Source organism: Dermacentor silvarum, chromosome 2 (assembly GCF_013339745.2).
Source record: "Dermacentor silvarum isolate Dsil-2018 chromosome 2, BIME_Dsil_1.4, whole genome shotgun sequence".
Taxonomy (NCBI): domain Eukaryota; kingdom Metazoa; phylum Arthropoda; class Arachnida; order Ixodida; family Ixodidae; genus Dermacentor; species Dermacentor silvarum.
The window spans coordinates 259,874,791-259,883,860 of NC_051155.1; the positions used below are offsets into that span (position 1 = coordinate 259,874,791).

General features: G+C 48.6%; 1 non-coding gene across 1 annotated transcript; it reads right to left on the reverse strand.

The window, feature by feature from the left end:
• Nucleotides 1-4,534: 4,534 nt before the first annotated feature.
• Nucleotides 4,535-4,606, reverse strand: Trnat-ugu (transfer RNA threonine (anticodon UGU)). The gene has a single exon. It is a non-coding gene; the product is annotated as a tRNA-Thr (tRNA).
• Between the last annotated feature and the right edge of the window lie 4,464 nt (nucleotides 4,607-9,070).

Consider the following 9,070-nt stretch of genomic DNA (forward strand, 5'->3'; position numbering starts at 1 on the left):
AGAAACACGAAGTACGTCATCGCGCCGTTGGCCGTCTTGCACATCGATTGCTCGTTCGGCAGAGAAAGTGATACGACGCTCTTGCAGATCGATAATCGCACCGTACTCCTGCAGGAAGTCAACCCCAAGGATAACGTCGCGGGAGCATTCGCGTAAGACAAGGCAGCTCGCTACGAATGTAGATCCTTTAATCTCAACTCTAGTCGTGCAGGCGCCCAGCGGAGTAACGATGTGGCCGCCAGCCGTCCGAATCTGCGAGTTATGCCAGGGCGTGATCACTTTCTTCAGCTGCGTTGATATTTTCCCGCTTAGTATCGTGTAGTCTGCGCCGGTGTCCACTAAAGCACTAATGGCATAACCGTCAATAGTCACTGGTATATCGAGCGAAGGCCGGTCGTCCCGTTCAGCTGCAGGTGATGTCGGATCGGTATGTTTCCGTAACTGCGTCCGTCGGAGGTCTTCAGCGCTTCGTCCGTCAGCGACCTCGCCCCCAAAGATAGCCTCAGTTAGTTTTCCCGGCGGGTACTGGTCGACCGCTCGGGAGAATACCGCTGGGGCGGAGGTGAAAATCGTCTCAGAGACGGTGATCGCGACTGCCGCCTGGCAGGCGGTGGCAAGCGCTGCTGAGAGAGGTAGTCCTCAATGTCTCGGGGTCGCTGGCCATATCGGGGCGGTGGCGAGTATGCGGAAAAGCCGCGAATCCCAAGGCGCAAGTATGGGCACTGGCGGTACAAGTGGTCAGCTTCACCGCAGTGGAAGCACAGAGGCCGATGATCGGGTGTGCGCCATACATCCGACTTCCGAGGAGGCGGGCGTCTGTCGTCGACGTAGTGAACTGCTTGCTCCGAACGATGGGCAAATGGAGCGGCATGAACAACAGGCGGCGGTGTACACCCAGCCACGTAGTACAGTATCGGCTGCGCCGACTGAAGTGACACTGTAGGAGGAGCACGAACGAACAGCAGCGGAGAGGAAGCAGGGCGCTTCAGCGCTTCCGCGTAGGTCGCACGGGGGTATTCAGGAGGTACTGCCGCAGCGTTATCAGGAGGCAAGGTGTCACGGAGCACCTGGGGCAGTTCGTCCTTGATGATGCTCGCTATGGAGCTTACCGTAGGGCGCGGTGTTACGGCGGCCTTTTGCAACTCTTCACGCACTACAGAGCGGATGAGTTCTCGCAGACAGTCACCGTTGCTTCCTATGGCCGTGAAAATGTCAGCAGCAGACATGCTGTTTGCTTGCCGCTCATACAGGCTCGAGCGATGCAGAAGCATCTTTTCCATGGTCACGGCCTCAGACAAGAACTCCGCGACCCTCTTGGAGGGCTCCGCACGAGGCCAGCGAAGAGTTGCTCCTTGACCCCGCGCATCAGATGACGTAACTTCTCCTCCGTCATTCTTGGCCGCTCGTCTGAAGAGGCGTGTCATGTCTTCGACGTACGTGGTCACAGTTTCGTTTGGCAACTGGACGCGCGCCTGAATCGCTCGTTCCGCTCGTTCGTGGCGATCAGCACTCGTGTAGGTCTCCAAAAGCTGACGACAAAACTCGCGCCATGACGTCAGTTGATCCTCGCAGTTCTGAAACCACGTACGCGCCCCATCCTCCAGGTAGAAGTAGACGTGTCTGCGTTTTTCCGTGTCGTTCCATTCGTTCACGGAGGCCACGTGCTCGTATTCGACCATCCAGTCTTCAACGTCTTCGAACACTGTGCCATGAAACGTCTTTGGGATCCGTGGGCTCTCAAGTGTGTAACGGTTCGACATCGTGCTTCCCGTACCGGTTGGGGCGGTTTGAAGGGAGGCGCTGGTCATACTGGTTGATGTGGTGGGAACCGTAGCGTCGATGACTTCTGGGGACAGTCCCCTGATCCTGCGGCTGGCCCGATGCACGGGAGTGTCGACAGGCACTGGATTCGTAGCGCGGACCCTTGGAGGGGTCTGCAAGATCCGTGAGGACGCTTACCCAGCACCTCCACCAGTTTGTCATGAGCCTCTACAAGTAGACTTGAAGGTTTAATAACCCGTAGAGCAGCTGGCTCTCGCAAGACGCGACCGTCGGGGCTGGCTTGAGCAGAGAAGGGGGGCGTGTGGTCTTCTTTCTTCTCTTGGGCTCGATCCACTCTTGCCCTCGACCCACTACCTACAGGTGGCAATATGCACGTCATAACCACATAAAGCCAACAGACAACGAAGCCAAGGAAAGCATCGGGATAATTAAGTGTAGTTGAAATTGGAATGTAGAAAATAATAAAGAAAAGGGAAATGAAAGTGGACGAAAAGATAACGTGTCGCCGGCGGGAGCCGAACCCGCAACATCCGCATTACGCGTGCTTTGCACTACCAATTGTGCTACGGCCACGGCCATCAATTCATCTGAACCTATGCACCACTCCTAGGGTTAGATCTAGTAAACATAAATACCCAAGTTAGTGGACGAATTGATGGCCGTCGCCGTAGCACAATTGGTAGTGCAATGCACGCGTAATGCGGAGGTTGCGGGTTCGGCTCCCGCCAGCGACAAGTTATCTTTTCGTCCACTTTCATTTCCCTTTTCATCATTATTTTCTACATTCCAATTTCAACTACACTTAATTTCCCCGATGCTTTCCTTGGCTTCGTTGTCTGTTGGCTTTATGTGGTTATGACTAATAAAATCGATCGCCTTGGTTCCCATTCTTCTTCAATATATGTATGTGTACAGTAGAAATTGCTATTCAGATCTGTACACGTTAAAAAAAAAAAGTTGTCCTTTCATTTTCTGTTATGAGTTGTGGCCAAAAAGAATGGGGAAAAAAACATCATTGCAAGTTATGCACAGAGGTACCATTTTGCATGATGTTTAGTGCCAACTTCTTGATGTCTATAATGAATCCATGATTACATCATTCCGAGACTATAAACCAATTTTTATTCGACATCATCCTGCTTCTTCTTTACCTATGCACCAGCAGTATTCCAAGTACCTCTTGCTTAAATTTACTGCACTAAGCTCATCATTAATGTCTTCATTCAGACACTTCATTACTGTCTGTAGGATGTCATTGCTGTCAGGAGAGTATACAATGGGCAGGGACGACAAAGAGACGGATACAGCAACTGTGGTGCGATCAAGAAAGCCGCGATTATGGAGAGGTATTTTCTGGGCGCTTGAGACTGGGAATGATTTGATGGGCATTTTTAACATAGACCTTTTGTAATGCATACATTTCTGTGAGATACACTGCATGTAGTAGTCACATGCAGCTTTCTTTCTGTGTCACTTGATTTTTAACAACTATTTTCTGTTTGGTGGTTTAGTTGCACAAACCAATATCTGTTTTTTTTTTTTTTGTTTTTTTTGGTGGGGGGGGGGGGGGGGGATATCCCACACTTCTCCTGCTTTAGAAAGTCATTGATAGGCAAGCTGCCTGCGCTTCTTTCAGTGCCTGAAAACGCAGCAGTCGCCTATTTCGCCGAGGCTAATCATCGCGTTGCTGGTGCATGAACAAACTGCGTGCCACTGCCAACATCTGCGAGAGTTGCATATTACTTAAACGCTCTTGTTGTCGACCTGCTGTCCTCCATGTGTCTTGTCTGTTCTCATAAAATATTTTACTGTGTGGTTCCCTAACCTCAAAAGATGCCCGTACCACATCTCATACGACTTCATTTGTAGTTTTTCCATAGGCTCCTAATGCAAGTCTACCTAATTAAGCCTCTCCATACACAGCACTCTGATGGAGGGGCTTTAAGTCTGGAACAGTGGCATCATCTGTCATGAATATTGTGAAACACGGCCTCTGAGCACCGCCATATTTCTGGATGTGGTTGAAAACAGTACTGTTGCCATGAAAGGTGGTACTACCATTACGTTGCAGTGGAATCGGCATGTTTTTGTGGGTGATTCAGATTTACACCTGGCTATAACCTAGTTCTCTATTTTTTTCCAAGCCCTCACATCTCTACACACGACGCGTTCACTACTGCTGCGTAAACTGTCTATATATTTAAGAGCTTATTTTACACGACAATGGGGCTGCCACTTTCAGCTAGATCTTGCTGTGAACACACCCAGTTTCATTTTCCCATGAGCATCTTGGCCGTTGCCGTCTGCCGGCGTTCTCTGGTTTGTGCTGTTTTTGTTGTGTTAGTGAGACTTGTAGGCAATACAACGCCAACAGCCTTGCTGTGTCATTGGGTGCAATAGCATGCCGGGATCTATCCCGAGACCTCGTGCTCGGCAGCTACTGCAATGGGTCATAGGCATAGAGTCATTGTCTGCAAGCCTCATACAGTGATGACTATAACATATATATTAATTATGTTAGCTAATGTTAGCCAAGCTGTTCAACGAAAAAAGTTTTTTTTTTTTAATGGTGCAAGATACAATTATAAAACCTGAAGAAAGGGAACCGAGGGGCCCGATTTTTAGTAAGCATATCATAATGAGCCAACAAACAATAACACCAAGGACAACATAGGGGAAAATTACTTGTACTTAATAGTTGAATTAAAGAAATGATAAATTAATGAAAATGAAAATGGATGAAAAAACAACTGTCCGCAGGTGGGGAACGAACCCACGTCTTTGCATTACACGTGCGATGCTCTCACCATTGAGCTACCGCGGAACCGTTTTCCCATCCACTTTCTGGGGTATTTATCTTTTTACAACTAGAACTAACCCTGGGGGTGTTAGCCAGCGCCACCACTCACAAACCATAGGGCGGATGTGGGACATCCTTTCTGCCGCAGGCGTCACGAGCATGTGACGCCTGCGGCAGAAAGGATGTCCCAGAAAGGCAAAATCCGGTTGTCCCAGAAAGGCAAAATCCGGTTGTCCCAGAAAGGCAAAAATCCGGTTGAAGTGTCCATATAATTGCTATCGCAATAAAAGGCGACGTAAGAAAGCAAGGAAACACTACTACTGGACACTGCAGCAGTTGCAAAAAAAAACTGGATAAATTTAAATTCAAGGTTAGGTATGATACATTTCGGCTATCTCTGAAAAATAACCATCATGCAAATTTGTCAAGCTGACAACTGGCACAGGGCGTGCAGACGCAATGCTGCATTAAAGCACCGCAGCATCTAAGCGACACTACTGAAGCGGCCACTCATGAAATCAACACTTCTGTACCCACCGCAGTAGCTTTGTGGCTATGGATTTACTCTAGGTTGCGGGTTCAATCGCGACCGCGGCAGCTGCATTTCAGCAGGAGTGATATGTAAAAACACTCGTGTACTTAGATTTACATTAAATAATTCCTGGTGGTCGAGTTTAATCCGGAGTCTCCTAATATCACTTCTCATAATCAAATTATGGATTTGGCATGTAAAGCCCCCTAATTTAAAAAATTGTAACACTTCTGCCACAATGTGATGCGCCGTGTGAGGCAGTGACAGTGCTAACCTTCTCGCAGGCTATGAACAGTGGTGAACAACAACGCCTCAAGCAAACACGTCTCGCTGTGTCTTCTATTTACTTTGTAGACAAACACAAGTGGCGCACGCAAGGTATCGTTTAGTATCAACTCACCACTCTCACATTGCAGTTAACGCTTGAAGAACTAAACATTCGCCATCAACATTACCGTAGTGATGGTACTATCAATAGTACTATTAATACTATCGATAGTCGAGTCACTATCAAACTATCGATGTTAAAATAAACTATCGATAGTATGAAATCAACCACGCGAACTCACTGCAGCAAAAACATGGTTCCCCGAGTGCGTGGTACGTGGTGGTGGTGGTAACTATGACATGACTCTTCGTTGTTGCAGTCTACTCATCACGGAGCTCTGCAGATGTACCCTATGTACAGTTGCTGGATAATGTATTAGTGTCACAACTGTCCTTGTTGTGCTGGCAACAGCGACTCGAGACGCACGGTTTGGCGCGCGGGCTTCCGAGCTGAATTCGAGTGGAATTATTACTTCAGCAGGTATGCTTGCTGGGTTTCAAGGCCAGTGCTTGAATTGAATCGAAGCTGCATAGACATAAAAGCAAGGAACGAGCACGTTGCGCTTGACACAGCAGTTGTGCACTATGATTTGTTCTGCATCACATCACTCCAGCGCTCTAAACAGAGACAGCACCCGTTCCTGGGCAAGCTGTTCTATTATTTGCTTCGTCCTCGTCTTCCCCTCGTTTGCCCCCTAGTGCCCGGTGTGCGAGCACCCGAGCCCAAGTGCATCTCTTCATCTTTACACTCGGCCAAGCTGCAAGTTTCCGGCATGGCTTGCAAACACGCCACTTAACATGGAGGCAACCTGTTCAGTGAATGAAGTCGTCGTTGGTGAGCCATCCAGCGTGCAACCAGCTTCTCTAACGGGCGGCACTGACTGTTGCATGCTGGTCGCAGGTCTTGCCGACGATTAACCTGCCGCTCAGCATTGTAAATTTCCACCGAAGTTGAGGAGATTCCCTCCAAGGGTGTTCCACTGACCACTATGGATGGTGTGACCACAACCAGTCCTCCCCGCCTCTCCTCAGGCCCTCGACGACCATCACAGGAACAGCTGGAGAGGCTTTCCGCGGATGGCGATGCCCTGAATGACTGGGGGCACAGTCGGAGCTACTCCGAAGTGGCGTTGTCGTGCATGCCACATGGCTAGAATTAGTAACAACTGGCTGTAGCAGACCATGCCGCCTCGCTTCTTGTCAGGTCTGCCAGGATTGTTGCCGGAAAAAGCGGACGACGACACATTGTACGAGAACGTTGACCGGAACCCACTGAACAGCACAGGCGCCAGGGCATGTGCTGTTCAAAATATGGCATCATCAGGGCCCAAAATATGACATCATTTTGAAAGCCGCAAAAAGGCGGTATTTTTACGCAAGCCGGCTGCTGGAAGTCGCAGCGGCTCAACTTCGCCAGGCTGCCTGTGTCCACGGACAGTGCGGTCGTCGTGGTAGTCGCGGCAGCCGGTTCTACCACCAAGGAAGCATCAACGGCATACCTTGGTGGCTGATGAGTCGAAGTAGTTTGTAGGATGATATTCTTGCCAAGGGAAGCGTGTACGGCGTTCCCAGGCAGGTCAGGTCCAAGACGGGGGGGCCGAAGCGCTGTCTCAGTGTGACGTGCAACGGCGCAACCATTGACGAACGCAAAGGTGCTTGTCAAAAGCTCGAGCTGGTGATTCAGCTTGGCGATGGCTTGGACGAGAGCACCGGTAGAGTCCTGCCCTAGAGCCCCCGAAGAGGCTTGGACGCCGTCCCCGGATGGTGCGGTGGGTGCTTGCGATGGTGGTAGGGTGGCGGCCTCAATACCTGAGGAAGCGTGTACGGCATTCCTGGGCAGGAGGGACCCGGCACGCTGAAGAGCCATGCGTGGAAACACTTAAGGCCAGAATGCTTTAAGGCAGGTTCGTTGTCGACTGCGCTATTGTAAAGGAACAGTGACAGCACCCATTCCTGGGCCAGCTGTTTTATTATCCGCTTCGTCCTCGTCTTCCCCTCGTTCGCCCCCTAGCGCTCGGTGTGCGAGCGCCCGAGCCCAAGTGCATCTCTTCATCTTTACATTACGTACATACAAGGACTACCGATGGTACTATCGATAGTGTTACTATCGATAATACTATAGATATTCTTTTTACGCTATCAATAGTTAAAAAAAGAACTATCGGTTCTATCGATAATCAATTTACTCATAGTATTGCATCACTACATCACTGCCAATCAAACAACACAGAAAGCTCCGCGGGATCCCAACTTTTTTTAAACTAGAAGGCCCTAGATGAGAATTCTGCTTGCTACAGTCGGTAGAATACAGCTTTTTCCGTTAATTGCAACAACTTATTCGAATTGGCCTAGCAGTTGTCCAATGAGAGCATTTTTATGTTTTACATGCATTACATTAGGAAAATCAGAGTAGACCCCCCCCCCCCCCCCCCCTTTGAGGTGGTAAAGCTTCCTCTAAGCGTGAATAATTTTATATTCTGTGCAAGAGAGATGCAACTTTCTTCTTAATAATCAGGTGCACATTTCATTCAAGGGCTCATTATTTTTTAACTTTAGACTCACAGAAACTGGCTGCAAGTTGAATCAGGTCGTACATTTTTCAATGTTCTCTATGTACACTGTCCGAATTTACTGACTATGCAAAAATCCACTGTGTTACGTTAATTACAATGTGCCAGTTGTAGGCAATGTCTCATGCTGGATGAGTACTAGTCAAGAACTAAATGTCTACTTTCAGATATAGTATATTTACATATGGTGAATGCCAAAGCAGAGCAACAATAAATAATTTAAGGCAGGTGAAGTCTTTCAGAACTCCTTTATTTTCATTCATGTGGCAAAAAAAAAGAAGAAATAGTACTAAAGAAAATAAAGAACAAACTTGAAATGTTTGAATTCAGTGCTGGAACCTCAGTGCATTACGTTGGTATGGCATCATGGATTTTAATGTATTTCCTCGCATATGGGCGATTTTGGCACCAGGAAAGGCTTCTGAAGCTTCCAAGGTCTCGTGTTTGGTTCCATTAGAATGCACTGTTATCCTCCTTTTACTATAAAGATTTAATTAGGCCTAAGTAGATGGTGTCAAAACCCATGATATCATGACGGGCTGGTGCTGCAGCTTCAGGCTGGCATTGCCACACATTTCATTTTTGAATCGCTTCTAGCTTACCAAGTGGCGGGTTTTGCTCGGGCTAGAAATCCACCAGTCTGGATCTGGTGCCTCATGGCTTGGAAAGGCCCACAGTATGTTGGCAACAGCTGTACACTTGGTGCGCATGATTGCGACAAGGAGCGGCAAGGCATGTACTCACTGCATCATGCCATGCAGTGGCATGGCTCGCTGCATCATTCACTCAATCCTCCAATATCACATTGGCTACCAGGCTCCATTTCACCAACTTACTGGATGCACTGGGAAAGCTTGGAAGCGATAAACAAAGAAGCCATGCAAACTATCGCAAGATTTTTCCATCTTGCACCCTTTCCAATTTTGCAATGAGCACACTCAGCTCAACACTATCTCGGACCTCGTCAGTCGGCAAGAGAAGGCTGGCATCTTCAACGTTAGTGCCGTGTCCAAATTACCTCGTTCAACCATCTAAACAAACCCTTTGCCCTGCCCGAGT